This window comes from Mustela nigripes, chromosome 3, assembly GCF_022355385.1.
Source record: "Mustela nigripes isolate SB6536 chromosome 3, MUSNIG.SB6536, whole genome shotgun sequence".
Lineage (NCBI taxonomy): Eukaryota > Metazoa > Chordata > Mammalia > Carnivora > Mustelidae > Mustela > Mustela nigripes.
Genome location: NC_081559.1, coordinates 85,373,353 through 85,394,897, shown reverse-complemented (window position 1 = coordinate 85,394,897; position 21,545 = coordinate 85,373,353). Strand labels below are relative to the sequence as shown.

The 21,545-nt window shown below is 40.0% G+C and overlaps 1 long non-coding RNA gene across 14 annotated transcripts in view; it reads left to right on the top strand.

Moving 5' to 3' along the window:
* Positions 1 to 18,252, top strand: part of LOC132013906 (uncharacterized) — a 74,520-nt gene extending 56,268 nt beyond the window's left edge. For 8 of the 14 annotated variants that reach the window (XR_009403146.1, XR_009403143.1, XR_009403141.1 and 5 more), the window contains 5 exons: positions 12,609 to 12,692; positions 13,372 to 13,449; positions 13,644 to 13,745; positions 16,011 to 16,070; positions 16,267 to 18,252. This is a non-coding gene — a long non-coding RNA (uncharacterized LOC132013906). Of the gene's footprint in view, positions 1 to 12,608; positions 12,697 to 13,371; positions 13,450 to 13,643; positions 13,746 to 14,184; positions 14,238 to 15,129; positions 15,213 to 16,010; positions 16,071 to 16,266 lie in introns of all 14 variants that reach the window. The other 6 variants (XR_009403153.1, XR_009403152.1, XR_009403147.1 and 3 more) reach the window with 5 other exon arrangements.
* The last annotated feature ends 3,293 nt before the right edge of the window (positions 18,253 to 21,545 follow it).

Here is a 21,545-nt window from a genome sequence, read left to right as displayed (position 1 = left end):
GATATATTTTCATATTTCTTGACTGTTTCAAAGTTTGATTAAGTTTAATTGAGGCTGAGTACTAACATTTTCTGCAGAACTCTAAGAGTACCTTAAGCTTATGACTAAAACTTTTGTTTTTATGAAGGATAGAAAAAAAAATAAGGATTTATAAATGTTTCGGCTTTCTTCACATGTGTGAAAAATCCAGCAGTAAAAATGAGTACTTACTTCATTTTGAGAAGGGTACACAGGGTTTTGTTAGTTTCAAGATGATAACAGGGTGTAGAATCACAGGATGTAGGTCGACAGATTTGTGTTTGGTACACTGCCAGAAAACTACAGGGTTGAAAGAACATGTCGATTTATGTATATTCTCAAGATTTTGTTATCTAGTCTTCGCTGGCTTGACCATTTGCTGTGATTCATATTCTATTTCTAATTCTTAACTTCAGACTAATACTTAGAATAAAAATATGATTGACTCAAGGTTAGCTGAATACAGATGGCAAGAAGGGTAAAACATCAGGAAAAGTTAATTTGTCTGACCAAAACTCAGAAAAAAATTAAATTTAATGTCATGTATTGGAACATACTTGGAAAACATACTCATTCATCAGGTCTGAAAATGTGTTCAGATTTTGTTATTTTAAATTATTCAGCTATTAACTTTTGTGTTTCTGACCCATAGCTTCTTCCTTGTTTTATAGTCACTGTATTTTTGAAGTGGGTCACTTTTATCAATATTTCACACCTAGGATGGCAAGTTTAATAATACTGATGGTGTCAATAAGCTAAGATTTGATTATTCTGATAACTTCAATTGAGCAGAGTTTATCATGTTATTAATGTTTTTTGGCACTTTAATGCTGTAGATTATCTTCTTATAAGCCCATATCCTATACATATTGTGCCTTTCCATGTTATTATAATTGATACTACTTATCATTATAATGTGTCAATAATAAGGCAATAAATAGTATTAATACCATGCTCAGCATTTGTAATTTCCAGAGATTCAAATACCTAAGGGACCTATGCTGGGGCCAAAAGAAGGAATGAAGGAGCCACTCTAGACTCTAGATAGAAAACATTCAAAAATTGATTTGGTATCAAATTTAAGGAAAAAATATGCCAATTAAAAATGCAGTTTTTAGGATCCGGTTCAGCATTTGTTACTTAATAGCATTTGTCATTTTCCAATTTTTCATATGTAGCAAATTAATTGCAAATCATTTTGCTCTTCCAAATGCCTTTGTGTTTTGTGTTTCTTTTTTCATATTCTTTTGGATAACATTTGAAAAGAAAATAAGACTACAACAGTCATTGATTACAGTCAGGATGGAAGACAGTTGTAAGACCGAGGAACAGGTGGGGCATGGATCATGGGAATATTCACGTTTTGTGCCACCATTTTGTAGCTGCTCAAAAAAAAATTTTTTTTTTCAGCAAATGGTGGATATTGTGTCTTTACAAAAAATGGTTCTGTACTGGATCCATCTGCGAAGTATAAACATGTCATCAGCACTCATTTTCCATCTCCAAAAAACATTCCCCGTGTCCATATTTGATTTTCAAGTGCATCTGTGCACTGGTGGAAACCCTCCCAACATGCTGCCACACAATTGCAAAACCCACACATTTCTGTCTTTGAATCAAGCTTTCACAAGAGCCTGGCCTCCTCTGGGTATAAGCTTGTTTCGAGTTGCAAAGGTCTGCTGGGTGACCCCGATAAAAGGAGCTTCAATGTCCGTGGTAAGGTGAAATTATTCCTTTTAAGGGGAGGATTTCATTCATGCAATTTCTTCTACTTTGTCCCAAAACTTTTTTATTTTATTTTATTTTTTTGCATCTTAGAATTTCTCTTTTCCTGCCCACACTACACTCCCCTAATTATTAACATTATGCTGTTGAGTTTCTCAATGACTAAACTCATATTGAAGAAAGAAAGTTAGTTTGGTTATTCTGAAAGTTTAAGCAGAAACAGGGAGTTCATCTCAGAAAGTTGAAAGGCAAGCATCCTGAATTCTCTCTGAGTCCCTACCATTATTGATAATCACATAACCTAAAAGAATTTCAAACATCACTGGAAAAATTTAATCTCACCATAAACACACATTCAGAAGGGAAGTCCTTGGTAAAAAAAAGGAAATTTCCTTTTACCTCATTATTTTCCCTATGCAGAGCTGGAGTTACCTTCGCTATAGAGCAATAGAATAAGCCTTGCCTGTCATTTTTAATCAGGTTGTTTTAGGTAATTTTTGTTATGCCCCTCATTACTGAATTGTTTATCAATAGGTGCAGCAAGTGTCACTAGCTTTTCTCATCAAACCAGGTCTGACAAAGCAGCACAGTGCATGGGAAAGAGGCAGCTAGGTGAAACTAATGCCATAGATGTTTGATTCATTAGGAGCTTATTGTTAACGGGGATGTCTGATTGTAAAGGCTCAGTCAAGCAAAAGAGTGCAGAGTAATCAGTCGGATTTATAGTTTGCAGGGCTCAGAAAAAAATCAACATAAACCTTTGGATATAGCAGAAACAGAAAAATCCCCTTTGGGCAGCCCTAACCTGGAACCAGCCAAATAAGGTCATGCTACATGAAGGTTTCCTGTTAGGTGATGGGAGATAGAGGCGGATTAGAGCCATATGGCATGGCCTATCATACCTTCTGACTTAAGATAACAAAGCCAAGCTTTGTGCTTAGCTGTTTTTGACTGACATCATCAATTTTATTTTATGTTGGTCACCTCCGGTAACAGGAAAAAATGGCCTAGGGTTGATAACACATGCTTTTTTTTTTTCTTTTTCTTCTTTTTTTTTCTTTTAGTATTAAGATGCCTAGAAGCTAGTTTTGTGCTGTTAAAAATTTCAAAGAATTAGTAGCTTACTCTTCTATCACCCATCCTCCAGCAACTGTCAGCCCCCCTCCCCCTTGTTTTCAGTTTGTACCTTGCAAATGAGAGGCAGCCTTATTCAGAACCAGATGTAAGGCTCCTAGAGAATGAGCATAAGCTGGTGTACTTTAAGCCTAATGGGAAGTTTTATATGCAAGGGCCTTGAACTGATTAGTATAATTCCCTCTTTAATACAGCTGTCCCTCCAGATTAAGGTAAACCAAATGTTGCAATCAGAGATTAGTGTACCTTGCCAGTTATTAACATCCCCGGTGCTCAGCAAGCACGTCAGACGCTAATGCTGTGTATTTATTTGCCATTTCCCCACTGTAACTTGAACTTCTGCACCTGTCAGAGCATTCCAGTGAAGAGAGGGGCATTATTGGAAAGCAAGAGTTTTATACCTGTACACCTGTTTTGTTTTGTCACAGCTTAGATTTTCTTTTGGCCTGCCAAGACTGCCAGGTGCTTTAATCTGCTACTCTCCTGGTTTTGTAAAGAAAGACTTTGTGTGCTAAATTGCATTTGTTACTTTCATATGCTTTCTTTTATGCAACTGGAGAGCTGCTCACCTAAACTGATGGTGTGCGGGCACGCTCGAGTGCGGACGCGCGCATGCGCGTGTGTTTTCTCTTGCTGGAGGTAAAGGGTGAGGTCTCTTTCTCAGAAAACACACCTATGTCCTCTGTGCTCCTCAGCTTCTGCAGTGTCTTAAATCACAAGGTGGGTCTCACAGCTGTAGTATATTTGGCAGGATATCCTGCCTTCTTGCAGCCCAGATGTCAAGAAAGACAAAGTCCTGGCTATCTCAGAAAGATCTGGCTCTGTTTCTTTCCCTCCCCAGCCCCCATCCAGGGCCTGCTTGGACTTGCGGGCTGAACATACGTAATAAGCACGCTGGAGAAGTTTGGGGCGGTCCCTCCGGTTGTGTTTTCAGTAACTGGTCCAGTTTGGGTGTTCGCCGATCCTTTTCATCAGCGTGGCAGATGAGCCAGCAAGTAACGGGAAAATAATGGCAAGTTTGATGAAGAGGCCTTACATTTGTGGCGTGAAGTGTCTTTGTGATTTTTATCAGCACTGTTTATTACTCGGAGACTGAGAATGAAGAGGTGCTTTTTCTGAAAAATGCAGAGCTTGCTACGGAACCACTAGGGTCATCTCAGGGTCTGTTTTTTTTCTGTTGTTTTTTTTTTGTTGTTGTTGTTTGTTTGCCCCCCCACCCCCACCCCCATATGTGGGATTAAAGCATGTAGGTCTGCTCTGACGGAGTGATCACCTGATGTCAACAGCACTGGGGTACTACCAGCTCCCACTAAATTCTGCCACAGTGTTCCAGCCAGCCTGTGACACCGGAAGCAGTCCCGGGTCGGGGTTAGCCTCCGCGCTGGGGCGCACTTCCTTCCCTGCCGTCCTCCTCCCCGGCTCTGTCTTGGTGTTTGCACGTTGATTGCCTGGTGCAGAGTTTCTACATATTATAGCTTAGTTGCAGATTTTTAAAAAAGACAAAAATATGTTCCTATCTTAGGAATTATGTCTTGCAGCCTACTAAATATGCTAATGCAACACTAAGCAGGGATAAAGTTCTTGCCATACCCCCCAACAGTTGCGTGGAACCCGCTGCCAAGTGATTGTTAATTGTGAAGCACAAGCAGGCTTTGCAATCCATCTTAATTGTCATACTTACTTCAGGTTTCGTGATAAGGCTCGATGTTCTGTTTAAAGTGACAATGTTGACAAGGGGAAAGGGTGTGGGCCTGAGCCTGTGGTTCTGAAGGGGTTGCGTGCTCTGACCTGCCGAAGGTTGATACGGACGGTCTGCGAAGGGATTTTAGTTGTCATGGGGTCCCCAGGCGGTTGAATGGAGAGACTGTCTGTCCTGCTTTTTCCTGTTAGGATCCTGACACGTGGAGCATTGATGAACTCAGCACAACGTTGAATGGGAGCTTTTTGGCAGCTGAGACACTGGGGCTAAGCTGCAGGTCAGAGATAACACCAGTGCGGATCTCCTCCTGCACAGTTACTAGCGTGCTTTCTTCCCTCCTGAGTGCAGGAAATGGCTCATGTTAAATACGTTCACTTTTCAGTTTTCCTTTCTTCTAAAATGGAGCTTGACAGATTGGACTTTTCAGCTCCCCCTTTTTTCACCACCTCTGCTTTCTACCTCAGAAATACTCTTCAGGAAGCAGGAGTTAATCTTGGTGAGGAAACGATAAGGTGATGCTTGATTTTTCAGGGGAAAGCAGAAGGATATGGCCGTCTCGTTGCTGCACATAAACTTGTAACTCCCCACCTTGGAGGCTCTTCCCTTCCCATCTCTTCAGTACAGACCAGAAGGGGCGCGGAGTGGAGAGCTCCCTACCTAAGACAGGTGGAGGGACTGCTTCCTGGCATCACGGAGTGTTAGATGCTAAGAAGGACACATCTGGGAGGCAATGCTGATGTTTAAAGAGGGGCCTCTCCAGCATCTGTGTGGCCCTGCTCCCCACGGGCACATTGCTGCTACCACCAAAACAGTTCCGCATTGTTTGACATGTAGCCGAGTTGTTGCAGGTTCCCAAGTCATGGAGAACAAAGAGAAACCGGCGCAAGGGTTACTCTGGTCATCTTTTGCCAGCCGTATTGAAAGAAGTGAGGCAGAAAAAAAAAAATTCTGGCTTGTTTTAGTACCTGCCCTTAAATGTGGGCTGTCCAAGCTCCAATTAAAGAAAAGTTATTTGAAACGGATCTCTGTGTGGTATTGAGGAGTAACTGCGAAACTAGTAAGTGGAAACTGCCCCCGAACCAGGTCAGGTTCTGACTTGGGGTGTTAAGTACATGACTTCAGTGAGGTCTGAAGGCTGCCTTTTCTCTCTGTTGAGAACTTGATGCCCTTTGAAGCAACAGGGCTACATGCGAGAAGGTGTGTCTGTGTGAGTGCGTGGGCACATAGAGGGGATGAGATAGGAAAAGGAAGACAGGGTGGGGAGAAGGGCTTGGGGAGAGGGAAAGGTTTCTGATCAAGCTTCGGTACATATCAGAAAACAAAAGGGTTGTGGGTAGAAGTGAGAGTAGCAGGTCAGCCCTAGGGCTAACACCTTGGGACAAGCAGGGTGACGCTGCCCTTTGATCTGTCACCTCTTACCAATTCCGTGCACCCATTCTGTCTCAGGAGAGCAGAGGGTAGAGCTGAGAGGGATGGAGAGAGAGTATGAGTGAGTGATCTGCGTGAGAACCAGATAAGATGGGTCAATAACCCTGAAGAGAATGATTCAGGTTTGGAACTCCATCCGAATTTGCTCTGATGCGAAGTCATGACGCGGGCCTTCCATAATAAGACGATTTTCCCATCTTCCTTATCCAATTGTACTATGTAGCCTTCATCTGTCTTGAAGTGACTGGGGCTGGGTTACTCCTGGACTTATTCTAGATCTACCTCTCTGACTACTGCTGGTGGGGGACTCCCTAGGAATTTTGAATTTCTTCAAATTGAACTTTAGAGAGAGTAGTCAGGACTGAACCGCCTCCTAAAGGATCCCAAAGAAACAGAGGGTGAGGAGTGTTCAGGGTAGTCACTGACACATTGTTGATGCTGGGGTAAATCCTCGCTATTCCTCTATGAAGAATGAAGCCAATCGAATTTGTTGTTAAATACTCTTTGGCTGCGTTTTCAGCTGTAGCACTGCCTGAGGAAATTGGAGAGCTTAGAAGGGGCTCCCGTCCTAAAGGAAAGGTTTAGATTTGGTTGTGGTTTGTATCTGCTTGGTCCAGATCCAGTGTGAAGGTTTGAATTGACCTGAAACATTCTAATCCTAGACATATGTGGTCAATTGTCTTGAGGTCGAAGGTAGACAACTACCCATACAATGTGATTTCCAGAACCAGGGAAATCCCATGTGTCCTCCGGCTCACTCCCCAATTCACCATAGCACCTGCCAATGAGCTGGTATTTCTGCTGGTAGGGCGATGCCTCTGAGTAAACACGTTTTCTTGATAAATGTCTTTTTGTTGCAATTATGATCCTTAAGAGAGGCCACCTCTTATTATGTGGATAATGTTGATTTCTTCTTTACTATTCCTGTGACAACTGGAAAGGGAAAAACTGGACACAAGTAGCAGTTTTGTAAAGACTGACACAACTCCTCCGCTTCAGGACGGGTTGAGGAGGTTACACTAGGTTAGGGTCTGTTTTCCTCCAGATAATTTTGGATCAAGATAGGGAGCTAGGAAGAGTGCTTCCAGTCAGCTTCGGGGAGCAAAAAAGAGCTTAATTTGGAGTCCTTTCTTTCTTTTTGACAAGACCTTCCATTTCTGATCACCCTACGAGAGAGATGGCTTAATCCCGTATCGTTTTGGGCTATCCAGAACCCTCGGCCTGGAAGATGGTAGGTGAGTGATCCTTGAGCATTCTCCTGCTCCAGAGGGCACATTCACACGTCGGACACTTCCATGGGCATACCTTGATTGTGGTACAAGAGGCATTGTATTTCAACATTAATTCGAAATAGGTCTCCTTGTCCTGACATCCTTCTGGGTCCTCTTGGGAAGGGCCACTCCTTTTCCTCTGTTCCTGTTCTTCCCTTCTTCACATCTCGTCAGTCTGTGAGAATTGCTGCTTAAGTGATGTCCTAATTAGGGGCGCTTTTTCTTTTTCACACGGTTTGTGTGCCTTTACCCTTTCTCTAGGAGCCTCACTCCCTGTAAGAATGTGTATGGGCACGTGTATATGTTGTATGTGTAGGTTTAGGCACACACACGTGTGTATGATTATTTAGTAAGAAATAAGCCCATCCCATGTGTTCTGCAATAGATTTAGGTAAGTGGTTGTTTTAAACAATGAAGACTTTTAAGTCACCAATATGCGTTCTCTCCTTTGCCCATATAATCTTAATTCTTTAAGTTTTCTTCATCTATCATCTGATTTTTCCCCCTGGCTTTTCCCTCTCGATTTTAAAAGTATATGTATTTTTATTGTTATTATTATTATTTCTGACTGCACTAGTTCTAAATACTTACTGTAGAATGTTTGGAAATTACAGGTGAGAATAAACTCACCCAAAATTTCACAATCTAGAGTTATTTGTTGTTACAATTTGGTTGTATCTTTCTACCTCTTGGCTTCATGGGTTTAGGTATTGAGGATGCCTGGTCACTCTATAATTTTTTTTCTCTTTCCTTTTTCAGACTTTCAACTCTCTAAGCTCTTCTTATTCCTTTTATGTTGATGGGTCCCAAGTGGGACTGATATAGTACTTTAGTATCTAAAGCTAGATCTGACTTGTATTCTGGGAAGGTTAGCTCACAGCCTCTACATACTATATTTTGAGCTTCTTAATATGCATTTTCCTGCTCTGAATCAATGATTTATTTTTTGATCTTTGTTAATACTTCTTTTCAAGCTTGAAACAAAAGAAATTATCTAAAAATAACCAAAGACTGTTATCCAAGACTTTAAAGTAATGTGAGCCAATAGGTTGACACCTTTGATCCTTAGGTAAAAAGTTACAGTTCTTTTGTTGGCTTTCTGCAAAAGGAGGAAGTGGGGGCAAGTTACACAGTTGATACTATTTTATGCATTAAGGAACCTACTTTTGACAGCTAGTAAACAAGTTTCAACATTTTTCTGGGTAAAGAAGCTCACTTATTTAACATTTATTTATTGAAGTAACCTCTGTTATGTGACAGGCACTGTCCTAGGCATGGAGATTCAGCAGTAAATAGACAAAATTCACCTTTGTGGGAGCTTACTACTTAAGAAATAAGGTAGATGAACTTTTTACTTTCTATTTAAATTTCCACTTAAAGTAATTGTACTTCAGTTTCTAAATTCTGAGTTAGTTTTGAAGCAGGTGGGGAAAGAGCTCTATTATTACAATAATTCTATGTCAGATAATGTCTTTCCTTCCAGAAATATCTTTTACTCATTGCTCTCCATGTTCCAGTTTTTCAGTAGACAAAAGGCCAACAAATGCAGTCAAGGATCAATTTTGACAAATTAAAATAAATATCCTTCATTTTAATATACGTTTTATTGAGGAGGGAGATTAAAAAACAAAACCAAAAAACAACCAAACAGGAGGGGCAAGAGTGGATATGTTCTTACAGCTATTTTGAGGAGTAAATATGGGAGGCAAAATTAGGAGCGGTCCGTCACTTTCAGAATAGACCTGAATACTTAAATGTATTTGAGATTATGGTTTTGGCATGTAGTTAACTGGAATGGTAATGGAAAGATAACTACTAGTAGCTAGGCAGAGAAATAATCCATGAGGAAGAAAAACATAGGCCAACATTTTATTTAATTGGATTGTGTAATCCAAGGAGGCTCTACTAGAGGTGAATCTCTGAAGATACAAAGAAGTATGTAGAAACTAAGAAACAGAACAGACAATAGTTATCTCATCAAGAGACAGGGATTATACCGATAGAATTGGACAAGGTGTTTTTTTTTTTGTTTGTTTGTTTGTCTGTCTGTTTTTTAAATCACAATTCAGGGTCTGCCATATAGGTAGATCATGACATGGAAATATTGAGAGTTAAATGGATGCTCCGTGAGAACTTACCCTGGATTCTTGAGTTTGTGTGTAAGAATGGAGTCTTTGTTACTTGTTTTAGAGGTTGATGAAAAAAGTATGTGTTATAACTCAACCAGGGAAAAAAGAGTGTGTATTAGAGACAAGAACTTGCACAGTTAAATAACTCAATCTGTGGAAAAGAATATAGCTGCTGACGAGTGACTGAAGACACAGACGGTCAGCTGGAAGGGTTGACCAAATTATTCACAAGTGCTGGAAAATTCAGAAGGTAAAAGGAGAGAAAAGAAGGAAGAAACGAAGGACAGAAGGGTGAACAAAGACAAAACAGAAGAACAGACAAAAACTACGGTGGGAGTATATTGGGACATAATTATTATGGGCTTTGATACTAGCTCATCTGTAGGGAAAAATGACATTCTTTGGGTAGGGTTGTATGATTTACATCTGTAATTATTGAGATGTGGGATAATAGAGGGACAAAGTTCAGGACATTATGTTTACCAGAAACTATAGGAAATCCTTGTCAGAGTAAGTGATGCTTTGTGAAGAAAGAGGTAGAGACTCCAAGTTTATCTTTTAATCGTTTTTACCCCACTTTTAGCATGCTGTCTTTAGTTTTTTAAAAAAGTAAGCCACAACTGATCCTTCGATTAGTTTCAAATCCACATTCTTCACCTCTATTTCTCTACTAGACTTTGTCATGTTGCAAAGCCCATCAAGATCTACCTATTCACTAAAGGGTTTTCTTCTCTTGTGAGATGAGATACAATACTATTCATAAATCTATAGAGATATGTGTGTTTTTTATTATTTACTATGGCCATGAGTGATGTCTTTCTTAACAGGTAAGATAGCAGACATAGTGTCTTCACATTTAGAAAATTTAGACACACAGCATCCATGCTTTGTCCAATAAACATTAATTGATGTAGATGAGAGAGCACATGTCACTAACAAGAACCTCCTGCCTGACTCTGGGTCTTCAGAGGCCTGAAGATTTCTGTGAACTGGAATGATGCCCCATTGTAATTCCTTCTGTTTAGGTTAAATGAAGAGATAGTTTTCTGTTTCTAAATTCCTGGTGAATTTAGCATGATATATGCATTACTTGTATTGAACAGGAAGGTTTACCAATTCAGAAAATTTAAAAATTATTTAAAATATAGACTGTATACTATACTACACAGTATTTGTGCATAATGAGCAGTGTGGAATTTTAAAATAGATGAAAAGGTGTCATTTCTGCTTTAAGAAGAATCAATGTATTTGGGAAAAAGAAATGAAAATCCTTAAAATTGTTTGTTTGTTTGTTTATTTATTTATTAAAAAAAGATTTTATTTATTTATTTGACAGACAGAGATCACAAGTAGGCAGAGAGGCAGGCAGAGAGAGAGGAGGAAGCAGGCTCCCTGCTGAGCAGAGAGCCCCATGCGAGGCTCGATCCTAGGACCCTGGGATCATGACCTGAGCTGAAGGCGGAGGCTTTAACCTACTGATCCACCCAGGCGCCCCCCTAAAATTGTTTATTTTATGTTCACCTTCATTCATCAATAAATATTCATAAAATATCTACTCAATAGAAAGATCAAGAAAGCACCAGTATATTTTCTGGGAGCTTTTAATCTGATGGTTAAAGGCAACCACAGTATAGACTGTTTTTTCCCAGAAAGCCAAAGAATGCTGAAATGAAAATAACAAAAATATGGAGTACCAGAGAGTCCTTACTATGTGTCAGGGGCTATGTGATATATTTCAGGTGTGTTATCTCAATCCTTAGGACTCTGAGTTACAGGTACTCTTATGTCATCCCTTGCCTCACATATACTTTCCAGATGAATCCGCAGAGATCTATACATATTAATGAGTTACCCAGGGGCTTGCAGCTTAGCCCGAGGCAGAGGTGGGCCTGTGAACTGAGAATCTGACCCCTGAGCCTGAGACATCAACCATTATACTCCACTGCCTCCTAGGGGATGGGAGAGAGAGATCACCTCTGATTGGGGAGGGGTCAACAATGGGTTCTTGGAAAGAGGTCCCTTGATCTAGGTCTTAAAAGATTGACTGGACTGTGTGGCAGGTGGAGCTAAGGAGAGGGGGAGTCTTTCTGGAACAGTAATGGGTGGGGGGAGAGGGAGCCAAGCTCAGGGTGGGTAACACAGATCTTGGTGGGCTGTTGGGAATATGTTGCATTGGGAAGTAGGCCTGGGGGGGGGGGGGGGGGGGGGCTGGAGGGTCTGAAAAAGAGAGGAAGGCCAAAGGATCTTGTCTCAATTCTGTAGAGCTAAGTATAAAATAGAGTAAAAGATTTAAAATAAAAATGAAAAGAATGGATATTAATAAGGCATTATCATTAGGAGAAGAGTTTTAATCAGCAAAATCTTAGAGGAGCTAGATATTAAACTAGGGTTTGAAACTGATGTAAATGGAGTAGAAAAACATTCCAGCAATCTAGAATAATGTGATTCAAATAGGACACTAGAACATAAGGAAAGCTGATAAGTCCATTTTTCATGTGTCCAAGGACCACTGAGGGACGAATTTGGTTAAGTGAGTCTCTACCTTTCACACCTAGAAGAAAGGGACTAATATTCCTCCCAAACATTTCCATCTGTTATGACTTACCATCTACTCATCTGTTCAAGTGAAAAAAAAAAAAAAGGGCAGTCATTTTTTTTTAATCCCTTTTCTTGTTTTTACTCTCAAATATATCTTGAATCTGCCCTTCTTGGATCCTTCCTTAGCCTTTGTGAGGTTTGGAAGTCTCAGTCAGATGGAGTCACTTGCTTGTCTGATATCCTCCAAAGGCTGTCTGTTGCGTTTAGAACACATTCCAAGCTCCAGGTCCTTCAGATTTCCAGGCTTACTTTATTTTGCTTTTCATTATGCTTCAGGCTTCTTGCTTCCTTTCTGTTCCTTGGAATCACCAAGCTCGTTCTCACTCTAGGGCATTTTACTCTTTTTTCTGTTTTTCTTTTTCTTTTTGTTTTTTGACTGGCTCTTCTAACAGAATATCAGCTCAAATGTCTTAGTCTTTGAGAGCCCTTCTCTGGACAACCAACCTGAAATGTTATAACCATGGCTATTTTCTTCCCTCACTTGTTATGAAGGTCACTATTTTCAAATTAGTCTGTGTGTCTCCATCCAATTTTTTTTTCTTTGTATTTCTTATAACTTCCCAAAGTTATTTAAGACAATCTCCATCTTTGTCTGTTTCTCTCCAGGAGAATTTTGGCTTCAGAGAACGGGACTGGCTTTGTCTTCTCCAGTGCTACAAACTCAGTGCCTAGCAAAGTGCTTTGAATGTAGTAGGTGCTCAATAAATACTTGTTAAATAGATGAAGAATGAATGAAAAGAATGGGAATGAGGATGGCTTGAGTAATGGGGAGAAACTTAGGTTTTATCCAGTAAGTGAGGTAGATTGTGGACTAAATTATGCGGCTATATTTTCTACTTATGTTCCATTTCAACAATTGACCAAGTCGCTTTCTTCTTTGCATACCAGCTAACCGAGGGTGGTTAGGTAGACGAAAAGCATTTTGTGTTGTGGGGTGGGGGAGTGAGGGGGACAAACCTGAGATTTAAAAGGAGAAGAAAGTGGTGTTAGTTAGTCCACAGGGTGGGTGAGAGCTCAACTGGAATGCTCTTTGGAATCCAGGCAATTCAGTGACAGTAACACTCTCATACAAGTGTTAGGGAAATCAGAAGAGATGAGTCTGTGACATGTGCAATCACTCTTGATGGGTTTGATTTTTCAACAGTATTTTGTGGTGACATTTAAATTTGAATGGGAAATGACCTCCTTGTTCCCAGTTCCTTTTCTAGTCAGTTTGGGATTGCTCCTACAACAAATACTGGTATGTTTTGTCCAGTAGAGTTCTCCAGTATCTTAACAGATGGGGTTTACAGGTTTATTTTCTAGTAGAAATAGTGACTTCAAGACAAGAAGGAGGTTGTAGGAACTATTTATTTTTACTTTTTAAAAGGAATACCTTCCTGGCAAATAAGCGAGTATGTAAGCAAGCAGACTCAACAGCTTTCTTGGAAGGAGTCAGCCGCTGCAGGTATGGGAGAATTCCTTTGGCCAGCCTTTGCCTCCCTGTGCATTTCTCACACTTGTGTTGGCACAGTTGGTGGAGTTTATTATTAGCGGTGTGTCCTACAAGCTATTCATTCATGGAATATGGCCCCGGGAGAGGAATCTTTGTGTGAAATAAAAGCGTCATCGTTTTTTTTTTTTTTTTTTCCATTGGCTTAGGGGGCATCTCGCATAATGGAAGAACATCCTTAAATAGAAAAATCTCGATTCAGGAAAATTAAAAAAAAAAAAAGAAAAGAAAAGAAAAGAAAGAAAGAAAAGGTGAGACAAGAGAGATGTTCTCAGTGGAATCAGCTTGGAACTGAAAAATTAAGATTTTGTTTTGTGCAATGCTAGTTGCCTTGCCAGTCTCAAGCTGGCACTGTGGGCTTGCTGTAGCTGCTGAGTCTGAGCTGAGAAGAGGAGACAGTTTGCTTCGGTTTCATTGCTCAGCCTCACCATGCGTCTCAATATGTTTTTGATTTCGTATTTTAAAAATAAGGTGAATGATCTCAAAAGGAAATCATAGCAGGCGATTTTATTCTTTGCTTTTTCTAATGGACAATTAAAAAGCAATCCTGGTCCTATTCCAGGGATTTTCTCATTTCTTAGTACAACTGTAATTTAGGCACGTATAATAGCGCAATGGTATTATTAGATATTATCATGTTTATTTTATTCATGAAAATGTGTGACACACCTTATTTGTATTCTTTTTGAGGAAATGTCCTGGAATGGGTTTTTGTCCCAGCTCCTTTTTGTGCCTGTAAGAAGGTGTGTGTTGGAATTTCTGTTCCTAGGAATAAGAATAGTATTTCTTTTGGTGGGGGGGAAGCATAATGATTTTGAGCTTTGAGGAGTTTCAATGGGTTATTGTTGCTTGTTTTTTTCTTTTCTTTTTTAACAAGACTCCAGACCACCAAGTCCTACCATGACACACACTTCCTATCTGCAATGGCAGATATTTATATTTCAAATGAAATAAAAATTATAATTAATTTTCTTTTGAAAGTTTTTTTTTTTGAATTTTGTTTTTTTAAGATCTATGAGGCAATTGGAGATACCCCAGGCTATCACAAAACTAGGGCTCGGAATCACTGCTTTAGTGATTAGCACTTTGTAAGCCTTCAAAAAATATTAAAACCAGGATAGATTGTCTAATTTCTTGTGGGTGGATTCACTTTAGTATAATGTAATGTGTTAACAAATGCTCAGAGAGGAGGTTGTGGATCCAGAAAGATGGCTTTTGTAGAAGGCTTTTATCCAAATTAATTCAAAGAATAACAGGAACAGTTGTGTATTGGGGCAGAAGGAATAAGGTGACTCAATTAAATGATAGAGAAATCTCCAGGAAAAAAATTGTCTCATGTCAACCCAATACTAACAATAAAATTCTCATTACTGAAATCGATAATCCTGTAATAAATGCATAATAACTTCAAAAAGGATTCTTTTATTAAGTATTTTTTGTATGATTGGCTATGCACCAAATATTGAAATCAAATACTGCTTTGCTTTACTTTAAGAATGATAAAATTCCCTACCATGTCTCTAAAGAGAATCTTAAATGAGAAGCTTCAAAAGCGTAATTTGCAAATAAATTCACCTGCTGAATTTGCGCCCGAAACTCCTATATTTACCTAATTCATTTTTGGCTTTTGCTTAGCTCTAGCCATGGTGACACTGTGAGAAATGAATGTCAAGTTCTCCTGGGTTGCTGGAATGTTTGCACAAGGCAGCAGTGAAGAAGTAAGGGCAGTGCAAGCCTCAGGGTTTGGGTCCCACTTGGCTGGGGGTCTTGGGGGTGTTGGTCTTCTGCAAAGCTCGAAGAACCAGTGTGTGGTCTGGCTAATGGGTACTGCTAGCCTGTTGCCACTTCATGGATCTGGAAAGACATTTCAGTCCTTCTCCACATTCGGAGCTGGGCATAGAGCATTTGGTAGCTCTGGATTGGCAGAGTTCAGGATCTGTGTACTTGATACCAAAACCGAGCTCAGCTGTGTAGCTTTCTGAGCTAGATTAAGGACATTTTCATAGTGTTCACCGATACACAACTGTATCTGCAGTTTGAGAAGAAATTTGAGTAACTTAGGAAACATTCTGGGAGAGAATATGCTGCCCTGAGAACACTTCTGTTTTTTTGGCAGTGGCGTCTGTTTTGAGCTTCCTGAACTTTTTTTTGCCTGGTGTTCTGCAGGGAATTTTGTATTCCAGAAGATAGGCCAGGCTGCCTTCCGGGGTCTGAAACTTCTAGAAGGTGTTCGGATAGAATAGAGACTTCCCCAGCCTGTTTTCAGGAGATAATTTCCCCTCACCTGGTGGTGGGTTTGTGTCTGGTTAACATTACAGTTGTTCTGCATATATTTTCCCTAGAACGTCTCCTGTGCAATCAGGGTTGTTACTTCCTTTAAAAGAGGATATCCATCATATCTCAATAAACCTAAAAAGAGTGAGAGTGCAGGAGAGGGGTGACTGATATTATTTGGAGAAGGATCGCTCTCATTTTTACCTTTCTCTATGTCTACCGGCTTGACCTATACCACTAAGACAAGGGAGGAGACTCCGCATGCCCATGAAGATGCTGTGGTCCTGAAGGTGCCGGCCTTGGTACGCTTTCCCTTCGTTCATTTTTTTTCTTACTGTGGTTAAATTCTTATTCATGTAGTTTACCTCTCAGCTCTCTTAGTTTTGCCTTTATATTGCATATGTTACGGTTTGCTTGGAATGTAAAATATGCTTCAAACTTGAGAGACAGCGATGCTAGGTAAGTTCATGAACTATAATGCCTTCTTTCCTCTTCCAGAATTATGTAGAAGGGAGTGATGGAGCTTTTTGGATTGGTCCCATTCTGCTTTGGGCTACTGTGGCTTTCAGTGTGCGGTTCAGTTCATTGGCACCAGATACCGAAGAAACGAAGGTCAAGGGTGTGAGCCTCACTTGGGCCAGGAGGCTGCGTACTTTTCCAACAGGTTGTGTGGCGATTCAGTCTGGTCACGGTAGAAATGCTGGCCTGAAAGGGGGCTGGTGAACATGTGAGTGATTGGGTGAAAAGCCAGCCCCATTCCCGGAAAAGCAAAGCCGGAGCCCTACTGTCATTTTTCCAACTGGAGAGAATGTACCACTTAAAATGTGAGCTTGTTACTCAACCTCCCTGTGTCTCTGTGTCCTCATCTGGAGAATGGAGATAAGATTTGCTTGCTTTCTACCTCACCAGGATCTGAGAAGATTAGATAATGGCTGTAAAGTCTTTCTATAAAGGTATGAGCATTATCATAAACAAGGAGATTAGTCAACAAATAAAGAAAAAATTTTCTTAAAGGACCTCCCAAAGTGTGTTACCTAATCATTTTTTGATTCAATATCAGTAGTTTGCAGTCTCCCCCCCCACCCCTTTCGAGTTTGGTTTAGCTGCAAAAAGTTAGGTGTGAATGTTTGACCTTTCTAGTTGTTTAGAAGGTGAAAACATTGTTTGATAGCAAAAATGTCTATTAATCAAAACAAAGTGGGCTTTGAATCCGACACAGGTTTTCTTTGAAAAAGGAGGTGAGGGCAAGCGTCTCTAGGAACATACGTGCCACTGAGGAATATTTGCATGCATTTGATCTGCAAGCGCGCTTCGGTGATTTTCACAGTCTACCTTGGAGTTTAAGTTGTTGCCGTCGCTCAGCGGCACCGTCCTCTCTCTCTCCAGCTTTATTATGGCACACAGCGACAACTTCATTTTTAGCATTAAAAAAAAAAATCCTCTTCACTTAATTCAGACAGTGACCTGCAGGCCTCATTCTGACTGAAGGAGCCATTCAGAATACTTGCAGACAAAAGCAGGGCTTTTTCCTAGCAACCAGATCAAAGCCAAATCTCCCAGAATAGCTCCCTCCCAGGTTTTCTTTGGCGCATAGGTTCACAAGGCTCGTGGTATCCAGTTCAAACTACTCTTTCAAACTGAAATGGAAAGGAAAACTCCTGAGGAATTTTCGCAGACTCTGAAAACTGGCGAGCGTTGCGAGGGCACTTAATCTTGGGAGAACACGGTGGTCATTTGGAGCATCCCTAACTTTGTTATCGCCGCATCTGCATGAACATTCTGTCGGACTTCCATAGAATGAGGTCTCTGTTTCCTTTCTGCCAGTACCTAATATCAGCTATGCCCAGGAGCCGGCTGATGAAGACTTCCTGTTTGTTTTGAGTCACTGTTAGAGTGATAAATATACTTTAGCTTTCTGCTTCGAGAGGAAAGAAACCAGCTGCCCTGAACTACAGAGAAAAATGCAGAAATTCCACTGAATGGCCCTGTTATCATGGAGCTTCAAGGGCAGCATCAAAATGAAAACTATAAGCCAGGGCAAAGTAAATAATTTCCATATTAAAGCATCGTGCTGCATGCTTGGACCTAAGTTGTTTGTCTTTAATCATTTAGGCGAGTGTTGCATTTTTCACTCTTCTAAGGCCAACTCAGCGATGTTTAGAGATTTTTGAAAATGTAAACTTACGCTACAGAATAATGGTGAGCTATATAAATAAACAATTATAGTTGTGGTTTTTTGATCTGACCACAAGCTTTTAATGCCATTTTTGCATGAGCATATAATGCTTCTGGATAAATGATAATGTTTATATTGTCAGTGGCATCTACTGTTGTACTGAGTCATTTACATATGTGATTATTTGGATATAGAGTAATGCAAGAACAAAAGAACACTATAAAATGATTGAAAACAAGACCAACAGGAAATCCTTTATAGCTTAAATAGCACTTCTTAAATAAAGCCATGGAGTTTTTGTGTTTTGATTTTGTTTTTGTCCTTTTATTTTGAACAGGTTTTGGATTTAATGACTCGAATGTCCTTTGAGTGGAATTTCTTAACTCTGGTCTGAAGGGTGATGAATTTAGGAAGCCTTATTGATCTGAGTGTCTTAACTGCTGCTTTCTGGCTTTTGTCTGTCTGTCTGTTTTTTAAGCTCAGTATAGACTTGACTTCCAGAAGGCATTAATTGGAAAAGACGGCAACAACTTGGATGTGCTTAGAGTGAGAATGAATTGCTTATTTCCTCCCAATAGCTATGGTCTCTCCCAACAATTTCTAATAGTAAAGGAAGAATACACAGTCATGTACAAGAAGTCTTTTTGTCCAGGATAAAGGAAATGGTTAATAAGCAAGATGAAGTTAGGCTGACAATGGCCTTTTAGGCCGTCGGATTTGTCATGCGGATGTGGAGGCAGCATGGTGTGCACTGGCCTTAGGACAATGTTTCTGATCATATGTGTAAACTGAGACTTGAAAGTGCACATGAATTGTTGGATATAAAGAAGGTGCCCAACACATTGAAAGTCAGTGATCGGAACATCAATCCAGTGGCTTCCTGGGTGAGAGAATTATGGTGCTAACGGCTTTATGGAGATTGGGACCTTATCTCATAAAAACTCATGTTAAAGAAATTCATGTGTCATTTGGCAAATCATAAAGGAGGACATGCGTTTAGGAAAATTCAGCACATTGGTTAAAACAAAGCCAAATACTCTAAATATTGTTTTTGCTTTACAAATATGTGGTGCGTGGTATACGTCTCTTTTATATTCTCATCTTACTGCCACAGGAAGAAAAGAAGAAAGTGTCTTTAAATATGATCAAGGAGAGGATGGAAAGATTAAAGTACTAAATAATATATTTTCTATTCCAGTGGAGACCTGTATGTACACAAACCTAGAATAGCATCAGAAAATGGCTGGTATTAGGAGGAGAGAGAACAAATAGTGGAGCCAGCAATTTCTGTGGGTAAGAAAGAAGGGTATAAAACAAATTTATGAGATAAAATGTATTTGCAAAGATAAGTATGCCAGGGGATAATTTTCATGGGTATATCAGCCTCTGTACTTTAAAGAAGAGGTTAAAATTAAATAGAAGTATAGACCGTAGGGGTTTCGGTGAGGTTTTCAGTAAAATCTATTATTTAAAATAAATTGGAACCCTAGTTGGGTGGAACCTATCACTTACCAAATATAAAAAGGCGTGAAAAAACCACCCATTACCTTTTTCAGTGCTATTAAATGCCAAGTATCTGGTGCTGAAGTGAAACTATTATGGTCAGGTTGATGCCGTACATGTCAAGCCACCATTCTCAGCAATGGCAATCGCTTAGATTGTTAAAACTAGCTTTGGTTGTGATAGCACACTTATGATCCAGCCTTAAGGAATTCCACCCACTGACAGCCAACATCCACTCCTTCATGACGGAACAACAACACAAAAGTCACATCTTCTATTGCACATTACATTGCTGTTTATAAAATGCTTTCGTTTGCAACCTCTTCCATGATCCTTGGTTGTATCTGGTTCTGGTTGTACACGGGAACAGTTACAGTGTGTCATCTGTCCTGGGCCCTGGTGATAGCTTCAGCAACCTGGTCTCTTTCAAGGGGGCAGAAATATTCCTCATGCTTCCTCATAACATTTCAGGAGCATCTTCTTTACGAAACAGATGCTGCAAATCAGTATTTTTAAGTATAGTCCCTTGAAGTGAAGTGAAATGAAAGTGCGTTCCGGAGCAATGAACCCTCTTTCTCCCTGAACTTATCATGATGCCACATTTTGGATCCTAGGAGCTTTAGACATTCTGTTGGAGATGGGGAAGCATAGGCCTGGGGAATAAGGACGGTGGGATATTTACAATCATTTTGTCCTGGTAAAGGTTTGTAAAAAAAAAAATAAAGCGTTTATTAGAAGAAATGGTGGTGGGGAAGGGGCAATGTTTTTCACACCTGTTTTCACACTTCTGAAGTGATAAGTCCAGCCCTCACAAAATAAAATGCAGGTTTCACACTGAACCCACCCAGGCATATTCCTATAGTGTCCTAAGCCATTTATTCTTTAAGAATAGATGCGCCTAGCTGGCTTAGTCAGAAGAGCATGCAACTTTTGATTTTGGGGTCATGAGGTCAAGCTTGACGTTGGGTGGTTGGGTATAGAGATGACTTAAATAAATAGAAACTTAAAAAAAAGAAAGAGAAAACAAAGTCTCTTGTACAAATCAGCAGCTGGAAAGGTCTACACCATCTTTGCTTTGTACTCCTGTCTTCCAGATGTGTGAACCATCTACTATATGTCACGTATGGATCTCCAAGGCAATCTTCTAGGTTTCCAAAGACTTTGGCTCTAGATAAACAATCTTTTTCTTTGTCTTTTTTTGATCTAAATACTCAGTGAATCGGACACCCGAGTTCATGATTTTACCAACGAGATTCCCACGTCTTTTATACGTCTTAGCTTCTCTTGGCCACCGTTTCTATCCTTCCCCAGTCACTCACTGACATGGGTATAGCTTATTTCTCACCATCTTTCATCTCTCAATAGGGCTTATTTGATCATAACCTAAAGTCACAGATGTTGTAAGAGGAATTAACCTCAGAAATCATGTAGGGCAGTATCTAACAACCAACTCACAGAACTCTTGATTTACCAACCCTTCAAACTCGATCTTTACCATTTTTCTCCAGCTCAGTAATTGCCAACCTCATCTGTGCTGGTGCTGGAAAGAAAAACTAGGACTCCTCTTCGATTTGTGTTGTCTTTACCACCCCGGGTCCAATCTATCAGTAAATCTTATCTTTTTGCTATCCTGAACATGTCTAGTACTATTCCAAGAGCCACTGTGATCTCTTGCCTTGATAGAGTAAGAGCATAGAATTCATCTCCTTGCAGCTTAATGTCTCACCTTTCCCTGTGTTATTTTCTGTAAACTACTTTTTGAGACTTTGTCTATTGATTTTCTTCCTTTACAATTTTCTGGCTCTGCTCCCCTTTCTAGGATGTAAGTTCCAGGAGACTGGTAGTGTTGGGTATAGAGTACACTATTTAACACATGTAATTATGCCTGGGACATTGTTGGCTTTCAAGGAATAGTTGTTGGATAAATTAATCTCTTCCTTCACAGACTGGAAATATGGGTCACAAAGAAGTTACATAAATTTCCTAGGCTCACCAGATTAGTTTGAAAGTTTACAACTAGAGCATGGGTCTCTTGACCTAAAGAAAAGTGAGAAGTAAGCAGTCTTCTCAGCACTGCCAGGAAACCTTGTCATAAATT